The 24,144-nt window shown below is 37.7% G+C and overlaps 1 protein-coding gene across 7 annotated transcripts in view; it reads left to right on the top strand.

Annotated features, from left to right (window-relative positions):
* Positions 1-24,144, top strand: part of TTBK2 (tau tubulin kinase 2) — a 307,449-nt gene that overhangs the window by 20,485 nt on the left and 262,820 nt on the right. The window contains exons 2-3 of one of the 7 annotated variants that reach the window (XM_077127601.1): positions 18,104-18,218; positions 19,536-19,590. The exons of 4 other annotated variants lie outside the window; for them this stretch is intronic. The gene's annotated coding sequence lies outside the window, so the exon portion shown is untranslated. Of the gene's footprint in view, positions 1-17,694; positions 18,219-19,535; positions 19,591-24,144 lie in introns of those variants that run through there. 2 more of the 7 variants (XM_077127602.1, XM_077127604.1) reach the window with 2 other exon arrangements.

The following is a 24,144-nucleotide window of genomic DNA, read 5'->3' as shown; positions in this document are numbered from 1 at the left end:
GTAAGGTCCATAAGACCACCTCCAATTATAAGATTTATAAGATATCTCCCTACATTTTCCTCTAACTGTTTTATGGTCTTAGACCTAGTGTTTAGATCTTTGATCCATTTTGAGTTAACTTTTGTATAGGGTGTGAGATACGGGTCCTCTTTCATTCTTTTGCATATAGATATCCAGTTCTATAGGCACCATTTACTGAAGAGACTGTTCTGTCCCAGGTGAGTTCGCTTGCCTCCCTTATCGAAGATCAAATGTCCATAGATGAGAGGGTCTATATCTGAGCACTCTATTCGATTCCATTGGTCGATATATCTATCTTTATGCCAGTACCATGCTGTTTTGAACAATGCGGCTTCATAATATGCCTTAAAGTCAGGCAGTGTGAGACCTCCAGCTTCGTTTTTTTTCCTCAAGATGTTTTTAGCAATTCGGGGTACCCTGCCCTTCCAGATAAATTTGCTTATTGGTTTTTCTATTTCTGAAAAATAAGTTATTGGGATTTTGATTGGTATTGCATTGAATCTGTACATCAATTTAGGTAGGATTGACATCTTAACTATATTTAGTCTTCCTGTCCATGAACACGGTATGCCCTTCCATCTATTTAGGTCTTCTGTGATTTCTTTTAACAGTTTTTTGTAGTTTTCTTTATATAGTTTTTTTGTCTCTTTAGTTAAATTTATTCCTAAGTATTTTATTCTTTTAGTTGCAGAAATGAAACGAAATGGGATTCATTTCTTGATTTCCCCCTCCGCTTGTTCATTACTAGTGTATAGAAATGCTACAGATTTTTGAATGTTGATATTGTAACCTGCTACTTTGCTGTACTCATTTATTAGCTCTAGTAGTTTTGTTGTGGATTTTTCCGAGTTTTCGATGTATAGTATCATATCGTCTGCAAACAGTGATAGTTTTACCTCTTCATTTCCAATTTTGATGCCTTGTATTTCTTTTTCTTGTCTAATTGCTCTGGATAGAACCTCCAACACAATGTTGAATAATAGTGGTGATAGTGGACATCCTTGTCTTGTTCCTGATCTTAGGGGGAAAGTTTTCAATTTTTCCCCATTGAGGATGATATTAGCTGTGGGTTTTTCATATATTCCCTCTATCATTTTAAGGAAGTTCCCTTGTATCCCTATCTTTTGAAGTGTTTTCAACAGGAAAGGATGTTGAATCTTGTCAAATGCCTTCTCTGCATCAATTGAGCTGATCATGTGATTTTTCTGCTTTGACTTGTTGATATGGTGTATTACATTAATTGATTTTCTTATGTTGAACCATCCTTGCATACCTGGGATGAATCCTACTTGGTCATGATGTATAATTCTTTTAATGTGTTGTTGGATACGATTTGCTAGAATTTTATTGAGGATTTTTGCATCTATATTCATTAGAGAGACTGGTCTGTAGTTTTCTTTTTTTGTAATATCTTTGCCTGGTTTTGGTATGAGGGTGATGTTGGCTTCATAGAATGAATTAGGTAGTTTTCCCTCCACTTCGATTATTTTCAAGAGTTTGAGGAGAGTTGGTACTAATTCTTTCTGGAATGTTTGATAGAATTCACATGTGAAGCCGTCTGGTCCTGGACTTTTCTTTTTAGGAAGCTTTTGAATGAATAATTCAATTTCTTTACTTGTGATTGGTTTGTTGAGGTCATGTATGTCTTCTTGAGTCAAAGTTGGTTGTTCATGTCTTTCCAGGAACCCATCCATTTCATCTAAATTGTTGTATTTATTAGCGTAAAGTTGTTCATAGTATCCTGTTATTACCTCCTTTATTTCTGTGAGGTCAGTAGTTATGTCTCCTCTTCCATTTCTGATCTTATTTATTTGCATCCTCTCTCTTCTTCTTTTTGTCAATCTTGCTAAGGGCCCATCAATCTTATTGATTTTCTCGTAGAACCAACTGCTGGTCTTATTGATTTTCTCTATTGTTTTCATGTTTTCACTTCCATTTATTTCTTCTCTAATCTTTGTTATTTCTTTCCTTTTGCTTGCTTTGGGATTAGTTTGCTGTTCTTTCTCCAGTTCTTCCAAGTGGACAGTTAATTCCTGCATTTTTGCCTTTTCTTCATTTCTGATAAAGGCATTTAGGGCAATAAATTTCCCTCTTAGCACCGCCTTTGCTGCGTCCCGTAAGTTTTGATATGTTGTGTTTTCGTTTTCATTTGCCTCGAGATATTTGGTAATTTCTCTTGCAATTTCTTCCTTGACCCACTCATTGTTTAAGAGTGTGTTGTTGAGCCTCCACGTATTTGTGAATTTTCTGGCACTCCGCCTATTATTGATTTCCAACTTCATTCCTTTATGATCCGAGAAAGTGTTGTGTATGATTTCAGTCTTTTTAAATTTGTTAAGACTTGCTTTGTGACCCAGCATATGGTCCATCTTTGAGAATGATCCATGAGCACTTGAGAAAAAGGTGTGTCCTGCTGTTGTGGGATGTAATGTCCTATAAATGTCTGTTAAGTCTAGCTCATTTATAGTAATATTCAGATTCTCTATTTCTTTATTGATTCTCTGTCTAGATGTTCTGTCCATTGAAGAGAGTGGTGAATTGAAGTCTCCAACTATTATGGTATATGTGTCTATTTCCCTTTTCAGTGTTTGCAGTGTATTCCTCACGTATTTTGGGGCATTCTGGTTCGGTGCGTAAATATTTATGATTGTTATGTCTTCTTGTTTAATTGTTCCTTTTATTAGTAGATAGTGTCCTTCTTTGTCTCTTTTAACTGTTTTACATTTGAAGTCTAATTTGTTGGATATTAGTATAGCTACTCCTGCTCTTTTCTGGTTGTTATTTGCCTGAAATATCTTTTCCCAACCTTTCACTTTCAACCTATGTTTATCTTTGGGTCTAAGATGTGTTTCCTGTAGACAGCAGATATAAGGATCCTGTTTTTTAATCCATTCTGCCAGTCTATGTCTTTTTTTTTTTTTAATTTTTTTATTAACTAAAAAAAATTAACTAACACAACATTTAGAAATCATTCCGTTCTACATATGCAATCAGTAATTCTTAATATCATCACATAGGTGTATGGTCATCATTTCTCAGTACATATGCATCGATTTAGAGAAAGAAATAGCACGACAACAGAAAAAGAACTAAAGTGATAACACAGAGAGAAAACAAAACTAAAAATAAAAAGTACAAAAATATATGAGAAAAAAGAAAAAACAATAGCTCAGATGCAGCTTCATTCAGCGTTCCAACATAATTACATTACAATTAGGCAGTATTGTGCTGACTTTTTTTTTTTTTTTTTTTTTTAGAAATCATACCATTCTACATATGCAATCAGTAAGTCTTAACATCATCACATAGATGCATGATCATCGTTTCTTAGTACATTTGCATCGGTTTAGAATAACTAGCAATATAACCGAAAAAGATATAGAATGTTGATATAGAGAAAAAAAATAAAAGTAATAATAATAAGAACAAAACAAATAAAACAAAACAAAACAAAAACCTATACCTCGGATGCAGCTTCATTCAGTATTTTTTTTATTTTTTATTTTTTTTTATTTTTTTATTAACGGAAAGAAAGAAAAAAAAGAAATTAACACAACATTTAGAAATCATACCATTCTACACATTCACTCAGTAATTCTTAACATCATCACATAGATGCATGATCATTGTTTCTTAGTACATTTGCATCGGTTTAGAGGAACTAACAACACAACAGAAAAAGATATAAAATGTTAATATAAAGAAAAGAAATATAAGTAGTAATAATAGTAAAAAACAACAACAACAAACAAACCAACAAGCAAACAAAAACAAAAAAAACCCTATAGCTCAGATGCAGCTTCATTCAGTATTTTAACATGATTACTTTACAATTAGGTATTATTGTGCTGTCCATTTTTGAGTTTTTGTATCTAGTCCTGTTGTACAGTCTGTATCCCTTCAGCTTCAATTACCCATTGTCTTACCCTGTTTCTAACTCCTTCTGAACACTGTTACCAATGACATATTTCAAGTTTATTCTCGAATGTCCGTTCACATCAGTGGGACCATACAGTATTTGTCCTTTAGTTTTTGGCTGGATTCACTCAGCATAATATTCTCTAGGTCCATCCATGTTATTACATGGTTCATAAGTTTATCTTGTCTTAAAGCTGCATAATATTCCATCGTATGTATATACCACAGTTTGTTTAGCCACTCTTCTGTTGATGGAGATTTTGGCTGTTTCCATCTCTTTGCAATTGTAAATAACGCTGCTATAAACATTGGTGTGCAAATGTCCGTTTGTGTCTTTGCCCTTAAGTCCTTTGAGTAGATACTTAGCAATGGTATTGCTGGGTCGTATGGCAATTCTATATTCAGCTTTTTGAGGAACCGCCAAACTGCCTTCCACAGTGGTTGCACCCTTTGACATTCCCACCAACAGTGGATAAGTGTGCCTCTTTCTCCGCATCCTCTCCAGCACTTGTCATTTTCTGTTTTGTTGATAATGGCCATTCTGGTGGGTGTGAGATGATATCTCATTGTGGTTTTGATTTGCATTTCTCTAATGGCCAGGGACATTGAGCATCTCTTCATGTGCCTCTTGGCCATCCGTATTTCTTCTTCTGGTAGGTGTCTGTTTAAGTCTTTTTCCCATTTTGTAATTGGGTTGGCTGTCTTTTTGTTGTTGAGTTGAACAATCTCTTTATAAATTCTGGATACTAGACCTTTATCTGATATGTCGTTTCCAAATATTGTCTCCCATTGTGTAGGCTGACTTTCTACTTTCTTGATGAAGTTCTTTGATGCACAAAAGTGTTTAATTTTGAGGAACTCCCATTTATTTATTTCCTTCTTCAGTGTTCTTGTTTTAGGTTTAAGGTCCATAAAACCACCTCCAGTTGTAAGATCCATAAGATATCTCCCAACATTTTCCTCTAACTGTTTTATGGTCTTAGACCTAATGTTTAGATCTTTGATCCATGTTGAATTAACTTTTGTATAGGGTGTGAGAGATGGGTCTTCTTTCATTCTTTTGCATATGGATATCCAGTTCTCTAGGCACCATTTATGGAAGAGACTGTTCTGTCCCAGATGAGTTGCCTTGACTGCCTTATCAAAGATCAAATGTCCATAGATGAGAGGGTCTATATCTGAGCACTCTATTCGATTCCATTGGTCGATATATCTATCTTTATGCCAATACCATGCTGTTTTGACCACTGTGGCTTCATAATATGCCTTAAAGTCAGGCAGCGCGAGACCTCCAGCTTCGTTTTTTTTCCTCAAGATGTTTTTAGCAATTCGGGACACCCTGCCCTTCCAGATAAATTTGCTTATTGGTTTTTCTATTTCTGAAAAATAAGTTGTTGGGATTTTGATTGGTATTGCATTGAATCTGTAAATCAATTTAGGTAGGATTGACATCTTGACTATATTTAGTCTTCCAATCCATGAACACGGTATGCCCTTCCATCTATTTAGGTCTTCTGTGATTTCTTTTAACAGTTTTTTGTAGTTTTCTTTATATAGGTTTTTTGTCTCTTTGGTTAAATTTATTCCTAGGTATTTTATTCTTTTAGTTGCGATTGTAAATGGGATTCGTTTCTTGATTTCCGCCTCAGCTTGTTCATTACTAGTGTATAGAAAAGCTACAGATTTTTGAATGTTGATCTTGTAGCCTGCTACTTTGCTGTACTCATTTATTAGCTCTAGTAATTTTGTTGTGGATTTTTCTGGGTTTTCTACATATAGTATCATATCGTCTGCAAACAATGATAGTTTTACTTCTTCCTTTCCTACTTTGATGCCTTGTATTTCTTTTTCTTGTCTAATTGCTCTGGCTAGAACTTCCAACATAGTGTTGAATAATAGTGGTGATAGTGGACATCCTTGTCTTGTTCCTGATCTTAGGGGGAACGTTTTCAATTTTTCCCCATTGAGGATGATATTAGCTGTGGGTTTTTCATATATTCCCTCTATCATTTTAAGGAAGTTCCCTTGTATTCCTATCTTTTGAAGTGTTTTCAGCAGGAAAGGATGTTGAATCTTGTCAAATGCCTTCTCTGCATCAATTGAGCTGATCATGTGATTTTTCTGCTTTGATTTGTTTATATGGTGTATTACATTAATTGATTTTCTTATGTTGAACCATCCTTGCATACCTGGGATGAATCCTACTTGGCCATGATGTATAATTCTTTTAATGTGTTGTTGGATTTGATTTGCTAGAATTTTGTTGAGGATTTTTGCATCTATATTCATTAGAGAGACTGGTCTGTAGTTTTCTTTTTTTGTAATATCTTTGCCTGGTTTTGGTATGAGGGTGATGTTGGCTTCATAGAATGAATTTGGTAGTTTTCCCTCCACTTCGATTTTTTTGAAGAGTTTGAGGAGAGTTGCTACTAATTCTTTCTGGAACGTTTGGTAGAATTCACATGTGAAGCCATCTGGTCCTGGACTTTTCTTTTTAGGAAGCTTTTGAATGACTAATTCAATTTCTTTACTTGTGATTGGTTTGTTGAGGTCATCTATGTCTTCTTGAGTCAAAGTTCGTTTTTCATGCCTTTCCAGGAACCCATCCATTTCATCTAAATTGTTGTATTTATTAGCATAAAGTTGTTCATAGTATCCTGTTATTACCTCCTTTATTTTTATGAGGTCAGTGGTTATGTCTCCTCTTCCATTTCTGATCTTATTTATTTGCATCCTCTCTCTTCTTCTTTTTGTCAATCTTGCCAAGGGCCCATCAATCTTACTGATTTTCTCATTGAACCAACTTCTGGTCTTATTGATTTTCTCTATTTTCATGTTTTCAATTCCATTTATTTCTGCTCTAATCTTTGGTATTTCTTTCCTTTTGCTTGCTTTGGGATTAGTTTGCTGTTCTTTCTCCAGGTTTTCCAAGTGGACAGTTAATTCCTGCATTTTTGCCTTTTCTTCTTTTCTGTTATAGGCATTTAGGGCAATAAATTTCCCTCTTAGCACCGCCTTTGCTGCGTCCCGTAAGTTTTGATATGTTGTGTTTTTGTTTTCATTTGCCTCGAGATATTTGGTAATTTCTCTTGCAATTTCTTCCTTGACCCACTCATTGTTTAAGAGTGTGTTGTTGAGCCTCCACGTATTTGTGAATTTTCTGGCACTCCGCCTATTATTGATTTCCAACTTCATTCCTTTATGATCCGAGAAAGTGTTGTGTATGATTTCAATCTTTTTAAATTTGTTAAGACTTGCTTTGTGACCCAGCATATGGTCCATCTTTGAGAATGATCCATGAGCACTTGAGAAAAAGTGTGTCCTGCTGTTGTGGGATGTAATGTCCTATAAATGTCTGTTAAGTCTAGCTCATTTATAGTAATATTCAGATTCTCTATTTCTGTATTGATCCTCTGTCTAGATGTTCTGTCCATTGATGAGAGGGTGAATTGGAGTTTCCAACTATTATGGTATATGTGTCTATTTCCCTTTTCAGTGTTTGCAGTGTATTCCTCACGTATTTTGGGGCATTCTGGTTCGGTGCGTAAATATTTATGATTGTTATGTCTTCTTGTTTAATTGTTCCTTTTATTAGTAGATAGTGTCCTTCTTTGTCTCTTTTAACTGTTTTACATTTGAAGTCTAATTTGTTGGATATTAGTATAGCTACTCCTGCTGTTTTCTGGTTGTTATTTGCCTGAAATATCTTTTCCCAACCTTTCACTTTCAACCTATGTTTATCTTTGGGTCTAAGATGTGTTTCCTGTAGACAGCAGATATAAGGATCCTGTTTTTTAATCCATTCTGCCAGTCTATGCCTTTTGATTGGGGAATTTAGTCCATTAACATTTAGTGTTATCACTGTTTGGATAATATTTTCCTCTACCATTTTGCCTTTTGTATTATATATATCATATCTGACTTTCCTTCTTTCTACACTCTTCTCCATTCCTCTCTCTTCTCTCTTTTCGTATCTGACTCTAGTACTCCCTTTAGTATTTCTTGCAGAGCTGGTCTCTTGGTCACAAATTCTCTCAGTTACTTTTTGTCTGAAAATGTTTTAATTTATCCCTCATTTTTGAAGGACAATTTTGCTGAATATAGAAGTCTTGGTGGGCAGTTTTTCTCTTTTAGTAATTTAAATATATCATCCCACTGTCTTCTAGCTTCCATGGTTTCTGCTGAGAAATCTACATATAGTCTTATTGGGTTTCCCTTGTATGTGATGGATTGTTTTTCTCTTGCTGCTTTCAAGATCCTCTCTTTCTCTTTGACCTCTGACATTCTAACTTGTAAGTGTCTTGGAGAACGCCTATTTGGGTCTAATCTCTTTGGCGTGCGCTGCACTTCTTGGATCTGTAATTTTAGGTCTTTCATAAGAGTTGGGAAATTTTCAGTGATAATTTCTTCCATTAGTTTTTCTCCTCCTTTTCCCTTCTCTTCTCCTTCTGGGACACCCACAACACGTATATTTGTGCACTTCACATTATCATTCAGTTCCCTGATCCCCTGCTCAAATTTTTACATTCTTTTCCCTATAGTTTCTGTTTTTTTTAGGAATTCAGATGTTCCATCTTCCAGTTCACTAATTTTAGCCTCTGTCTCTTTAAATCTACCATTGTAGGTATCCATTGTTTTTTCCATCCTTTCTACTTTGTCCTTCAATCCCATAAGTTCTGTGATTTGTTTTTTCAGTTTTTCTGTTTGTTCTTTTTGTTCAGCCCATGTCTTCTTCATGTCCTCCTTCAATTTATTCAGTTGGCTTTTGAATAGGTTTTCCATTTCTGTTCGTATATTTAGAATTAGTTGTCTCAGCTCCTGTATCTCATTTGAACTATTGGTTTATTCCTTTGACTGAGCCATATCTTCAATTTTCCTTGCATGATCTGTTATTTTTTGCTGTCGTCTGCGCATTTAATCAGATTTCCCTAGGTGTGGAACCCAGCAGGTTGAAAGATTTTCCTGTGAAATCTCTGGGCTCTGTTTTTCTTATCCTGTCCAGTATGTGGCGCTCGTTTGTCTGCGAGTCCCACCAGTAAAAGATGCTGTAGCTCCTTTAACTTTGGAAGACTCTCGCTGTGGGGGAGGTTCGCCAGCCAAAGCGGCTTGTTGGAGTGCCACTCCAAATCTCCCAGTCGGCCCGGGTATCCGCGCGTGGTGGGGGCACCGACTGCCATGGCTTGAGGAAGTGCCGATCCCAATCTCTCATCCGGCCAGGGAATCCGCATGTTGAGGGGACGCCGGCCGCCGCAGCTTGGAGGAGTGCCGCTGCAAATCTCCCAGCCGGCCCGGGAATCCGCGCATTGGGTGGACGCTGGCCGCTGCGACTTGAGGGGACTGCCTGTTCAAATCTCCCAGCTGGCCCGGGAATCCGCGCATGGGAGGGGCGCCGGCCGCCACGGCTTGAGGGTACCGCCTGTCCAAATCTCCCAGCCAGCCTGGGAAGGAGGGCGGAAGGGGCTCCGGCTGCCAGCCGCCACGACCTGAGGAAGTGCTCGCCCCTCAGGGATCTCACCGCAGCGGATTCTCCCAGCTGGTTCAACCATTCCAGAATGGGGTATGCTGTCTTTTTGGTCTTTGTCGTGGCTCCGGGAGCTGTTCTATACCGTTTCTGTTTCTTTAGTAGCTGTTCTGGAGGAGGAACTAAGACCCGCACGTCTTACTAAGCCACCATCTTCTCCGGAAGTCTTCTTGGTAATTTTTGATTGGGTGTGGGACATTGTGAATTTTACCTTGTGTTGGGATTTAAAATTTTTTGCATTCCTTTAATTATTTTTGTCTTTGTTCTGGGATACAGATAGGTTGTTTGGAAATAGCTGGAGGCTTTCAAGGTCTTATGTGTTTGAAGGTCTTTCTATTCTGGCAGGTGGGTATATAAACTATTCCCAGCCTTGTGTGACTATCTGATACTGTTCTGCTTGTTTCTGTCCCTGACCTTGACAGTTTAATCATACATGTGAACTGTATAATTACTTAGACAAAGTCCCAAAATTTCCAGAGCTTACTTTTTTGTGTGCATTTCTCTCCTTTCCAGTGTTTTGCCCTATGAATTTTAGCCTTCTAAACCCCTTAACTCTGTCTCTTCAAGTCAGCTCTGTTTGGTTTCTACATTCCTGTGCTGCAGCATATTAACTTTCTCCAGACAGTGAGCTGGGGCAATCATAGGGCTCATCTAATTTATTTCCTTCTCTCAGGGATCACTGCCTGGCACTGCTGGTTGTTCAGTGTCTGAAAACCATTGTTTCATATATGTTGTCTCATTTTCTAATACTTGAGTTTAGGAAGGTAAATCTGATTCCTGTTACTCTTTTATGGCCAGAAGCTGAAGTGGTCTGGTGGGTGTAATTAAATTTCAAACAAAGAAGAGTCGTATTTCACAATACTACTGTCACTATAAATATATTATCTCCATATCAAATATATTTTCTTTACTCTTTAGATTTGTCATAAGTTCTTCTGATGACTAATTCTAGCACTTTACCCACTGAGGTTAATTTATAAGTAAAAGCAATTTTTCTGTTAAAGAGAAGAATCTAAGATAAATTGTATGTGGCACTTATAAAACTGTGCTGTTATCTGTTTGGTGAATTATGTGGCTTACCGCAAATGAGGGAGATTCAGCCTGTAGATAATAGTAATAATCTTCTAACAGAAATTCTTTTCCACAAGCATTAGATCATCTCCCTACTCTGAAATCCTTCAGTGGCTCTCCCTTCCCTACTGAAACAGAATGAAGTCCATCTTCTTCCTCCTCTGGTCTTTTACAGTCTTAACTCGGTTTACTTTCCGGGCCTTCTGTATTCTTTCTTCCCAGTAACTAGTCTCCTTCATTTTCCCATGTGCTTGTGTGTTATGCCCCCTTCCTCTTCTGTGCCTTTGCTCATTACTTTCTTGGTTATTAGGCTTTTGTCTTGAAACAGGACATCCCCAAATTTAGAGGCTTAGAAGAGTCTAACTTAATAGTTAACCATTCTGTGTGTTAGCAGTTTGTGTGGGCTCAGCTAAGTGTGTTTCTTTAGGTCTTGTCTGGGCACATGTGGCCAGCCACTTAACTTGGGCCTCTTCATGTGGTGTCTGGTCTCCAAAAGCAGCAAGAGAGGACAAATCCGTGTTTAGGTGCTTTTCAACCCTCTGGGTCATGTTTACTAACGTCCTTTGGCCAAAACGAGTCAGAGGGCCAAACCCAGTTTCAGGAGTGGAGAAAAAAACATTATCTCTTGATAGGAGATGGCAGCACAAGGTTACAGTGCAAAGGTATGTACATGTAACAGTGGAAGGAATTTTGTGACTGTCTTGCAGTCTGCCATATCTTCATTCAGATGCTCTTACTTTTCTCTTTCACCTATGCAAATCTTATCTACCTACCCTAAGAAGCTTTGTATAATCATCCTAGCCCATGTTAACCCCCACCCCATTCTGATTTGTGATATGCATTTAGCCCTTACAACTTGATGCTGGTTAATTTTTTATATTATATGCCTTTTTTTTTTTTTTTAAATTTTTTTATTAATCAAAAAAAAGAAAAGAAATTAACACAACATTTAGAAATCATTCCATTCTACACATGCACTCAGTAATTCTTAGTATCATCACATAGATGTATGATCATCATTTCTTAGTACATTTGCATCGATTTAGGAAAAGAACTAGCAAAACAGCAGAAAAAAATATAGAATGTTAATATAGAGAAGATAATTAAAATAATAATACTAATAATATATATATAAAGGAAAAAGAAAAAAAACAAAAACAGAAGATACAAACACACAAACAAACAAACAAAAAACCATATTTCAGGTGCAGCTTCATTCAGTGTTCCAACCTAGTTACATTACACTTAGGTATTATTGTGCTGTCCATTTTTGAGTTTTTGTATCTAGTCCTGTTGCACAGTCTGTATCCCTTCAGCTCCAATTACCCATTATCTTACCCTGTTTCTAACTCCTGCTGGTCTCTGTTACCAATGATATATTCCAAGCTGATTCTCAAATGTCAGTTCACATCAGTGGGATCTTACAGTATTTGTCCTTTAGTTTTGGGCTAGACTCACTCAGCATAATGTTCTCTAGGTCCATCCATGTTATTACATGCTTCATAAGTTTAGTCTGTCTTAAAGCTGCATAATATTCCATCGTAGGTATACGCCACAGTTTGTTTAGCCACTCGTCTGTTGATGAACATTTTGGCTGTTTCCATCTCTTTGCAATTGTAGATAATGCTGCTATAAACACTGGTGTGCAAATGTCCGTCTGTGTCTTTGCCCTTAAGTCCCTTGAGTAGATACCTAGCAGTGGTATTGCTGGGTCGTAATCCATTCTGCCATTCTATGTCTTTTGATTGGGAAATTCAGTCCATTAACTTTTAGTATTATTACTGTTTGGATAATATTTTCCTGTACCATTTTGGCTTTTGTATTATATATATCATATCTGATTTTCCTTCTTTCTACACTTTACTCCATACCTCTCTCTTCTGTCTTTTCGTATCTGACTCTAGTGCTCCCTTTAGTATTTCTTGCAGAGCTGGTCTCTTGGTCACAAATTCTCTCAGTGACTTTTTGTCTATAAATGTTTTAATTTCTCCTTCATTTTTGAAGGACAATTTTGCTGGATATAGGAGTCTTGGTTGGCAGTTTTTCTCTTTTAGTAATTTAAATATATCATCCCACTGTCTTCTAGCTTCCATGGTTTCTGCTGAGAAATCTACACATAGTCTTATTGGGTTTCCCTTGTATGTGACAGATTGTTTTTCTCTTGCTGCTTTCAAGATCCTCTCTTTCTCTTTGACCTCTGACATTCTAACTAGTAGTGTCTTGGAGAACGCCTATTTGGGTCTATTCTCTTTGGGGTGCGCTGCACTTCTTGGATCTGTAAATTTAGGTCTTTCATAAGAGTTGGGAAATTTTCAGTGATAATTTCTTCCATTAGTTTTTCTCCTCCTTTTCCCTTCTCTTCTCCTTCTGGGACACCCACAACACGTATATTTGTGCGCTTCATATTGTCATTCAGTTCCCTGATCCCCTGCTCAAGTTTTTCCATTCTTTTCCCTATAGTTTCTGTTTCTTTTTGGAATTCAGATGTTCCATCCTCCAGTTCACTAATTGTAGCTTCTGTCTCTTTAGATCTACCATTGTAGGTATCCATTGTTTTTTCCATTTTTTCTTCTTTGTCCTTCACTCCCATAAGTTCTGTGATTTGTTTTTTCAGATTTTCTATTTCTTCTTTTTGTTCAGCCCATGTCTTCTTCATGTCCTCCCTCAATTTATTGATTTGGTTTTTGAAGAATTTTTCCATTTCTGTTCGTATATTCAGCATTAGTTGTCTCAGCTCCTGTATCTCATTTGAACTATTGGTTTGTTCCTTTGACTGGGCCATATCTTCAGTTTTCCGAGCGTCATCCATTATTTTCTGCTGGTGTCTGGGCATTTGATCAGATTTCCCTGGGTGTGGGACCCAGCTGGTTGAAAGGTTTTTCTGTGAAATCTCTGGGCTGTTTTTCTTTTCCTGCCCAGTAGGTGGCGCTCGTGGCGCTCGTCTGTCTGCACGGCAGTCAGCCCGGGAAGCCGCGCGTGGAGGCGGGGGTCGCTGGCCGCCGCGGCTTGGGAGAGTGCCGGTCCTAATTGCCCAGCTGGCCCGAAATGCCAAGTGTGACGGGAGGGCCCCCGCTATCCAATGTTCCCAGTCAGACCGGGGAGCCACGTGCGTGGAGGGGACCCCAGTTGCCAGCCGCCCCGGCCGGGAAAACGCGCGCCCCTCGGGTAGCTCACCGCAGCAGATTCTCCCTGCCCGTTCAGCTGTTCCAGAATGGGGTACACTGTCTTTTTGGTCTCTGTCGTGACTCCGGGAGCTGTTTCATATTGTTTCTGTTTCTTTAGTTGCTTTTCTGGAGGAGGAACTAAGACCCGCGCGTCTTACTAAGCCGCCATCTTCTCCGGAAGTCTTATATGCCTTTTAAATACAGAGAATTACTGTTATTTCTGTTTTTATATATTTCAAAGATTATTTTGGAAATACTGGTTTAACTTCTTCCCTTAATTGTAAACTCATTGAGGGTAAAACTATGTATTACACTTCTTTCTACTCTTCTATGTATTCACGACAATTATTGGATTAATATGTGTTGAGTTTTCAAATCAGCTTTCACTGATTACCTAAGGACTACTCCATTCCGTTCAGCGGTGTGGGAGACAAAAGACATTTCATTAATTAAACACTTTCTGAAAGATTGTTCCCTGTGTTAGGTACTATGCTGGGCACTAAGCATAATAATATAAAGATGAGTAGAATACTGCTTTTGACCTTAAGAATCTACATTTGATTCTAAGACTATTTGTTTACTCTGAACTTTGATTTCTGCCCTATGCTCAATTCACAGGTACAACTGTTCTGCATTGCACAGGTGGTACTGTCTCCTCCTATCACACTACTAGATTGTTGTTGCTTAACCTTTTCTGTGTATGGCTTTCTCTGCCTCTGGTTTCTATGACTACTATTTGTTACTGTTCTATTTTTAATAAGACATATTAATCATAGAGTATATAAAGCATTTATAATTTATAGAATAATTATAAAGCTATAAGTGATCAAAAAAATAGAATATTACCAGTATCTCAGAAGCTCCTTCCTGATCTCATCTCATACTTCCTCCCAGGGGTATACATTCTTACGATGTCTGTAATATTAAGTCCTTGCTACTCTTTATAGACTTACCTGTTTGTACTTCTAGTTAACGTAGTTTAATTTTGCTTATTGTTGTGGGGAATTTTGCCATTTTAATTCGTTTTAAATACAAGTCACTTTTTGTAATCCATAAGACTTTGCAAGCCAGGAAACAAAATCATGCTAGGCAGTCTAGTCCTCTAGTGTTCTAGACCCAGTCTTTTGATCTTCAGCAGAAGGCATACTACAAATGCTAACAGTGGGGTTGTAGAATTTAAAGTAACCACCTATCTACATTTTTCATTAGGAAACAACCAAAAATCCAATCCTTAAAGGCATGACATAAAGAACATCTTGATCTATAATAGGACAGAATGACCCAAGTCATAGCCGGCCACCCTACTGGTGAAGCCATATCAGAATTGGCCAAGGAATGGTCGAGGGAGAAAGTGTTTACATTTTGAAAACCTGCTGTGAGGTTTTAAAATGTCCTGGTTGCTGTGGATAAGAAATGAAGTAAATATACTACAGGTGTACTGATATTAATATTTTATTTTACCAAGGTCTTTCCTGGAATACAAAGTTAGAGATAAGTGTAGGAGATAAGATTCTTAGATATTTTCAAAATAAGTGGCTTAGTAATAAGAAATTGTATATTCTGCGTTTTTCCATTTGTCACAAGAACAATTTGACAATGAGGACTATTTAAAAGAAATACTCAACTCTACAAAGGGTGATGGTGGCAATACTATCCACCACAGAATAACTTCCTATACAATTAACATTGCTGTTCTTCCAAGATACCATTCAAGTGGAAAAACTTATCAGGAGCTTTTGCCAGGGCCAGGAGCTGAAAAATAAAGCATGCTGTAGTTATCTAATTGTAAGCTCAGGTAACATCTTTAGGATGAACCCATAAAATCTTGCAGTAGTTTTGCCAGATTCTAATCTGCACACTGCAGAATTCCTTAGCCTTTAGCCAGTTTCTGCTCACGGTCTAAAAGCTGCACTTAGTCCCCTCCTTTGGATGTATTGTAGGCAATGTGCAGGTGGTAAAAACCTGGTGGGAATACCAGGGTGACAGTGATCAGGGCAGGAATGGCCTGATCTCCTGCCATCCCCCCACCTTTGCTGATGTAGCCTACCAGCAGCAGGGAGCCTATGATAATGAGTAAGGTACCAATCAAAGACAGCATGGTGGCAAGCACAGTGGTATTATAAGAAATCTTAGGGAGGTTTTTCTTAAACTGAAGGTCAGTGTAGCCATTGTCTCTGCTGGAAAGCCTTAAGTATTTTACTTTACTAGTGGGGATTACAGTAGCCAGATTGGTATGAGAAGGCACCATAACAAACTGACACAGCTACAGTCAGAGTGCTGCACCAGGCCTCCCATGTATGAGGAGCTTGCTAATGGTTGGCAGCCAAGGCACGCCCGACCTAACTGCTGTCTAGCCTGTCCCAAGTTCTGCTTTCTTTTGAATATTATGTATGAAGATTCAATGTATGTATTGTCATGCTTGATTTTTTCAATATAGAAAGACTTATGTTGTCCGTATTCTTTTGTTTTCCTTGAAATTTTTTGTGTCATTTGTGAGATTCATTCAGGTAGTTTAGTATAGCGGTAATTTCTTCATTTTCATTTTACTGGATTTTTTGTGGTAGATAGTTAATGAGTCCCTCCATAAATATCTATGCCCTAACCCCTAAAACTGTAAATATGTTACCCTACAAGGCAAAAAACTTTGTAGATGTGATTAAGTTAAGGGCCTTTAGATGGGAAGAATGTCCTGGAGTCTCCAGGTGTGCTGGTTTAAAACTGTTGTGTATCCCAGAAAAGCCATGTTCTTGAATCCTGATCAGTATTCAAGATTGTTTCCATGGAGATGTGATCCAGCAAATTGTGGGTGGGACTTTTTGATTAGGTGGTTTCCATGGAGATGTTTCTTCACTCTAATTGTTCACTAGAGTCCTTTATGAGGGAACCATTTTGGAAAAAGCTTCAGAGCCAACAGAGAGGGAGAGAGATTTGGAGATACAGAAAGGAAATAGTAATGGGGATGCTGTTTGGACCAAAAATTGCTAGCCACATGCCTTCCAGCTGATAGAGGTGTTCCAGACCCATTGGCCCTTCTTGAGTCAAGTATCTTTCCCTGGATGCCTTAATTTGGACATCGTTATGGCCTTAGAACTATAAACTTGCAACTTAATAAATTCCCTTCTTCAAAGCTGTTCCATTTCTGGTATATTGCATTCTGGCAGCTTTAGCACACCAATATACCAATAATATTGAGTCCAATATTATTACAACGATCCTTATGAGAGAGAAGCAAGAGTGTTTGGGGTGAGGGTATGGGAGGAAGATGTTACAATGAAAGCAGAAGTCAGAGAGAGAGATATTTGAGATGTTAGGCTGCTGGCTTTGAACGTGGAAGATGAGGCCATGAAACAAAGAATGCAGGTGGTCTCTAGAAGCTGGAGAAGACAAGTAAATGGATTCTTTCCTAGAGCCTTGAGAAGGAACACAGCCCTACTAACATTTTAGCTCAGTGAAACTCATTTTGAACTTAAGATACCAGATCTGTAAGATGTCAAATTTGTGCAGTTTTAAGCCATTATGTTTGTGTTAATTTGTTTTGGCCATAATAGAAACTAATGCAGTTTTTTATTTTGTGAGAATACTAGTACTTTATCCATTCTTCTCTTAATGGACATTTTTTTTTCAAGTTTTTGGCTTTTATGGACAGTGCTCCTATGAACATTCTTGTACATGTTTCCTGGTACACATGAGAGAAGAGGTTTTCTAGGATGTATACCTAGAAGAAGAATTGCTGGGTCACAGGATGTGCATTTCTTCAGTTTTATTTTATAAGGCAAACAGTTTTCCAAAGTACATACTGTCTAGCATTGTATGAGAGGCCTCACTTTTAAGTTATCATTATTCTTCTTTGGTATTAGCTTTTATAATCTTCCTTCCTTTGGGTAGGTGGTACTCAGAATGCTTCAGGTCAACACATGTTTGGAAATTAATTTGTGCTTTTTCCATTCTAGAAATAGTAGGTGGCATTGATTTATTTTTATTCCCTTGTGTTCAGTTGATTTTTCTATAAACTTGAAAAGCAAAATTATAATATGCAAATGCTATAATTTAATTTGTAATTATAGTTGCAGAGTAACAATTTTCTCTTGCTGACAAAACCATTTTTTATGTGAATTTGATAAGTAGTAGTCATGTAATAAGGTTTAAATTCTTAGCCTCTATGCAAACATGATAATTTGTTTTCATCAGCCTTCAAGCAGTACAGTGACTGTTTTGGACAGTATTATTTCTGTGAATGTATTTCTCCTTTTTATAGGTTAATAAGCATGCACAAGGGATGACATGAGAGGTATCAATTAACATTTATGAGCACAGTCTGTGTGCCAGGCATTTTGATAAACACTTTACATATGTCATGTATCATCATCACTTGTAATTCTTAGTCACTATTGTTATCCTTTTTTTATAGATGAGGAAATCAAGGCACAGAAAAGTTAAATAATGGGCCCTACGTACGATGATGTGAATGAACCTGTGGGACATTTGGTGAATCCAGATAAGCCAGAAACAAAAGAGCAAAAATTGTATGATCTCATTCAGAAAATACTTATAAGAAAACTGGGGCCTAGATTGTAAGCTCTTATAGCAGTCACATTTAGCTCAGAATAGTAATTGTATTTCTGGGTTTTGAGAGGCTGTTATACATATGTATAACTTGGTATTTAGAGATAAGAATGAAGTCTGTCAGGTTGGGATTAAGGTAATTCATAATACAGGGGATACGGGGGTAAGGAAGATACTGTCTGTATTTTAGAACTTTACCTGGTCTTTGAGACCAGAGGAAGAAAGTTTTATTATGTCCAGAATCTAAATTTTCTGTAGCACATAATATAACTCAAACTGAATAGATCATTTAAATAACGATCCAAACGCAGGCAGCACAGAATAAGAATGAGAGCCTTTAATCCTATATAGTTTAGTGTAATGCCTGGATACATCCCAAAGTATATTAAGCAGATAATCAAAAACTATTTGCAAAGTCCCTTGAGGGATAGGAAAAAAATTATGGAAGTATTAAACTTTGCCACCAGGGAAACCCCAAACATTAGGGAGACCCAAATCAATAGGCACAGCCCTTGATCTTGAGATTTGCTCTTATAAAGCTTATTTATGTAGCGGAGAAGCTTAGCCTACCTATAGGTATGGGTCCCTGGACCAGATAAGTCCTAAAATGCAGAGGGGCCAGCTCTTTCAAAATATCGACTAGTTTCATCTCCCTGTCCCATATTATCGACAGCCCTGTCCAACATGAAAAAGTTAGAAGGGCCATAACCCCAAAACCCTTAAAGAGTGGGAGAAAGATCAAAGGTAATGGTGGAGTTATACAGAGAAGGTAGTGTTTAACAAATGAGTATGAGTGCTGAATTATTATACTGATATTTCTTTTAGCCTCTGGTACTTTAGAGCAGCTAGAAATAAAAAACCTAAAATTGTGGAATTGTAATCCAGACTAGACTCTGAAGTCTGTTCTACAACTAATTGTTGTGATGTATTTTGAAGTTTATTGATTTTATGTATATATGTTATTTAAAGAGAAGGAGAAGTATAACAGAGAAGATAAGATTTAACAAGTGGGTATGACTGCTTAGTCATTATATTGATATTTCTGTTGGTCTCCAGTATATTGAAACAGCTAGAAGAAAAGACAAAAAATCATGGTACTGTAACCCATACAAACTTTAAAATCTGTTCTATAACTACTTGTTAAAATGTACTTGGAAATTTATTGCTTTTTTGTATATATGTTATAATTCACAATTTAAAAAAATGATAATGGGCCCCAGGTTGTAAAACCAGGGTTTGAATCCAGGAAGTCTGGTGTTTATCTCTATTTCATACAGGGCCCCAGGAGGTGGAAGATGAAAAACATAGAACAGTGTCATGTTACTTTCTCAGGTACTTTTTTTTTTTTAAACTCTTTCAAATATTGAGTATTTATTGTTGTTTAGAAGGTCAGTAAATTGATGTATTGTTGAGGAAAGTTATCAGTTATTTTTTAAGTTGGGAAGGATTCCTTAATGTTTTTAATGCAGTTTTATTGGGATACATTATAAATTCACATACCATATAATCAAAAGTATATGATCAGTGGTTCTCAGTATCATCATACAGCACTGCATTCATTATCACAATTGATTTTTGAACATTTTCATTACTCCAAGAAAAGTAAAAATAAGAATAAAAGTAAAACAGTACACCCAAACCATCCCATCCCCCCTATTATTTATTTATTTATTTTCTTTATTTTCTTACTCATTTGACCATATAGGGGTGTCAATCACAAAGTTGTCACAATCACATGGTCATACTGTAAAAGCTATATAGTTTACAGTCATCTTCAAGAGTCAAGCCTGCATGATTGCGGTTCAACGGTTTCAGCTATTTCTATCTAGCTACTCTAATACTCCAAAAACTGAAAAGGGAGATCTATATATTGCATAAGAATAAACTCCAGAATGCCTTCTCGACTCTATTTGAAATCTTTTAGCTACTGAAACATTGTTTTTTCTCATTTCTTTTCCCCTTTTGGTCGAGATGCCAAGGGCTGGCTCATCCCTGGGAGTCATGTCCCATGTAGGGGGGAGACAAGTGAATTTACCTGCAGAGTTGGCTTAGAGAGAGAGAGAGATTCTCAGAAGGAACATCTGAGCAATAAAAGAGATTCTTCGGGATGACTGTCAAGCATAATCATAATAGGCTTAGTTTCTTCTTTGAAGGAGTAAGTTTCATAAGGGCAAGCCCCAAGGTCGAGGACCTGGCCCATCAAATTGTCAGTCCGTAATTCTTGCAAGAATATCAGGTCTTCCCCAGGTGGGGAAGTTTAATATTTCTACAGTTTTCCCCAGCCCCTCAATGTGAGTTTGCAAATACTTTTTTATATTCTGCCCAGATTACTCAGGGTTTTATCAGGGCGTCACACCAACCTGTACAAACCAACAAGATCACACTCCGTATTCAAGGTTCCATGTAAATATGGTGTTCAAATAAGTGACCATACAAGTTATATTAGTGTGCTACACAAAATATAAATTTTGCACCAAATGAATGTCTCTTTGTTTGGTCTCACACAGAAGTTGAAGTTTTAAAACATAGTATCATCCTTTACCCTTTGGTCTGATTTACGTTACTCCTAATCAGATCAGCTTCATTTATATCTCTAAATGAAGTCTGATCTCTTTTTTAACAGTCGTTATATGCGGTAAATCCTGACTTTCACAACTGCAGAACTCTAGTTCTGACTCTCAGGTGTCACATGGATACCCGAATTCTAGGGAACAGCCAGGTTATACACAAAGAGCTCAGCACCTGAATTTAGAAGTAACAATTACAACTCCGAAATAGAAGTGACTGCTCTAAGAGCTTACAATCTAGGTCCTTTACAATAGGCCTTCCCCTGATAACATGTGTCCTCAAATTCAGTTCTCAGAGTTTGCACATTATAGTTAGTCCATATTAGTGAGGCATTATCGTATTTGTCCTTTTGTTTCTGGCTTATTTCACTCAGAATATTGTTTTCAAGGTTCATTTACCTAGTTGCATGTCCTATAACTTTACTTCTTTTTGCAGCTGCTCAGTATTTCACTGTATGTATATACCACTGTTCACCCTTCTGTTCATCAGTCGATGTACACTTAGGCCACATCATCCATTGCAAATAGCAAACACTGCTGCCATAAACACCTGTATGTGAACACCTACTCTTTTATTTTCTATATTTTAGGTCTACTTTTTAAAATTTTCTTTTTGTTTAAGAAAACAAACAATACATTTAGAACCACCAACAATGGATATCTTAGTTAGCTTAACTATAGATATATTTAAATAAAGTATCCGTATAATCATTGTAAAGCCTGTGTTTGTGCAGTAAGTTTCATAAACTGATTTAAAATTAAGACAAGGAAATCTTCATATTCAGATAGTAAAGTTCTTAAATTCTAAGTATTAAAAACTAACTAAGTGCTGCATGGAAAAGTTAGAGAAGGGACAAGAGGACAACTGAGGTGGCAGTTTGGGAGTGTGGCTGACCTTGGAGAGCCTTCTGTACTGCATGCGGCAAACCTGGTTGCAGAGGCCGAGGAACCGAGAGGAAGAAAACTGGAACCTGGCATGGAGCCGTGGAGCCTATGGGAGTGCACGATTGGGAGCATGGGACTAGGAAGTAACCCAGGCCGTGTTCCTTGGGCACATTACCCTCACCAGCACAGCCCTGTGACCAGTGATTCACCCCACACCCCACATACCTGAACCCCATCACCCACTCCCATTCCCCATGCTTGAAGTGCCCCCACCGTACCAGCCCCCAGTGCACATAGCCACCTCCCATCCCCACCCCAAATGCAGCCTAACCCACCTCTCCTGCACCCATTGCAAGCACTACCTCCCCCTCCTGGTTACCTGCAGGCTGTTGCCAGTGCACAAAGGTTGCAGGCACTAACCTCCATACCTAGGCTATCCCCATACCCCACCCATAGTGTCACACAGCCTCATGCTGCCCTCCCTGAACTCAGCGCATCAGTTTACTGCACTCCCAGGCCCATGTGTGCGCATAGGCCCCCAATCACGTCATTCAGCTCTGGGAACCTCACTTTACAGCAGTCCTAGAACTGTGCATGTGCTCAGCCCTCAGCCTTGCTTCCCAGCTCTGAGAAAGTCCCAACCTGTGCAGCTGACTCACATCTGCCCCCAATCCACGAAGGCATAATGCTGACTTGCTGCCACAGCTCTATACTTGCACACAAAGGGCCCTGTGCCTTAGACCAATGCATACCAGGGTTACATTCCCAAAACCAGTGCACCCACACAGCTACATCCTCCCTGACTGCTGGGCACCCATGTTCACAAGCATCAACATAAGACCCCCAGCCTGTACCCATACCTGCCCTGAAACAAATCACCGCACTGAGTGTCCCACCCCGTGCTCTGCTCCCTGCTGTATAATCATCCTGCAAACACAAGGCCTTAGACTACTGAAAGAAATCAACTCCCAAAGTAAATCAATCAAGATATTTACATTCGATGAAGACAGCAGAAGATCACTAAGCATATCATGATGCAGACAAATATAGCCCTGCCTCATGACCAGTGCTCATGGAATATTCTCCAGGACAGATCATATATTGGGGCACAAAATAGGTCTTTATAAATTTAAAAACACTGAAATTATTCAAAGCACTTTCTCTGATCACAGTGGGATGAAGCTGGATATCTTTAACCACCAAAGAATGAGAACATTCACAAATATGTAGAAATTACTTATGGATGTGGCAAAGGCTGTGCTGAGAGGGAAATTTATTGCCATAAAATGCCTATATTAAAAAACAAGAAAGAGCAAAAATTGAGGACTTAACAGCAAACCTGGAGGAATTTAAGAACAGCAAACTAACCCCAAAGCAAAAAGAAGAGAAATGACAAAGATTAAAGCAGAGATAAGTGAATGGGAGAACAAAAGAACAATAGAAAGAATCAGTAAAACCAAAAGTTGGTCCTTTGAGAAAATCAATAAAATTGATGGGCCACTAGCAAGTCTGACAAAGAAAAAAAAAGAGAGGATGCAAATAAACAAAATCAGAAATGAGAAGGGGTGCATTATCACAGACCCTGAAGCAATAAAAGAAATCATAAGAGGATACTATGAACAGCTATACAGCAACAAACTAGACAACTTATATGAAATGGACAAATTCCTGGAGACGCATAAACAGGCTACACTGACTCAGGAAGAAATAGAATATCTCAACAAACCAATCACAAGTAAAGAGATTCAGTTAGTCATCAAAAGTCTTCTGACAAAGAAAAGCTCAGGGCCAGATGGGTTCACAGGGAAATTTTTTTTTTAATTAATTAAAAAAAATTAACAAACAAAACAATAAGATATCATTCCATTCTACATATATAATCAGTAATTCTTAATATCACATAGTTGCATATTCATCATTTCTTAGAACATTTGCATCGATTTAGAAAAAGAAATAAAAAGACAACAGAAAAAGAAATAAAACGATAATACAGAAAAAAAGTTATACATACCATACCCCATACCCCTCGCTTTCATTTACCACTAGCATTTCAAACTAAATTTATTTTAACATTTGTTCCCCCTATTATTTATTTTTATTCCATACGTTCTACTCTTCTGTTGATATGGTAGATAAAAGGAGCATCAGACACAAGGTTTTCACATTCACAGAGTCACATTGTGAAAGCTATATCATTGTTCAGTCATCATCAAGAAACATGGCTACTGGAACACAGCTCTACATTTTCAGGCAGTTCCCTCCAGCCTCTCCACTACATCTTGAACAACAAGGTCATATCTACTTAATGCGTAAGAATAACCTCCAGGATAACCTCTCGACTCTTCGCAGGGGAATTTTATCAAACATTCCAGAATGAACTAACACCAATCCTGCTTAAACTTTTCCCGAAAATGGAGGAAAAAGGAACTCTACC

This window comes from Tamandua tetradactyla, chromosome 14 (assembly GCF_023851605.1).
Source record: "Tamandua tetradactyla isolate mTamTet1 chromosome 14, mTamTet1.pri, whole genome shotgun sequence".
NCBI lineage: Eukaryota > Metazoa > Chordata > Mammalia > Pilosa > Myrmecophagidae > Tamandua > Tamandua tetradactyla.
Note: the sequence above shows the minus strand (reverse complement) of the source record. Positions and strands in the feature narration are given on the sequence as shown.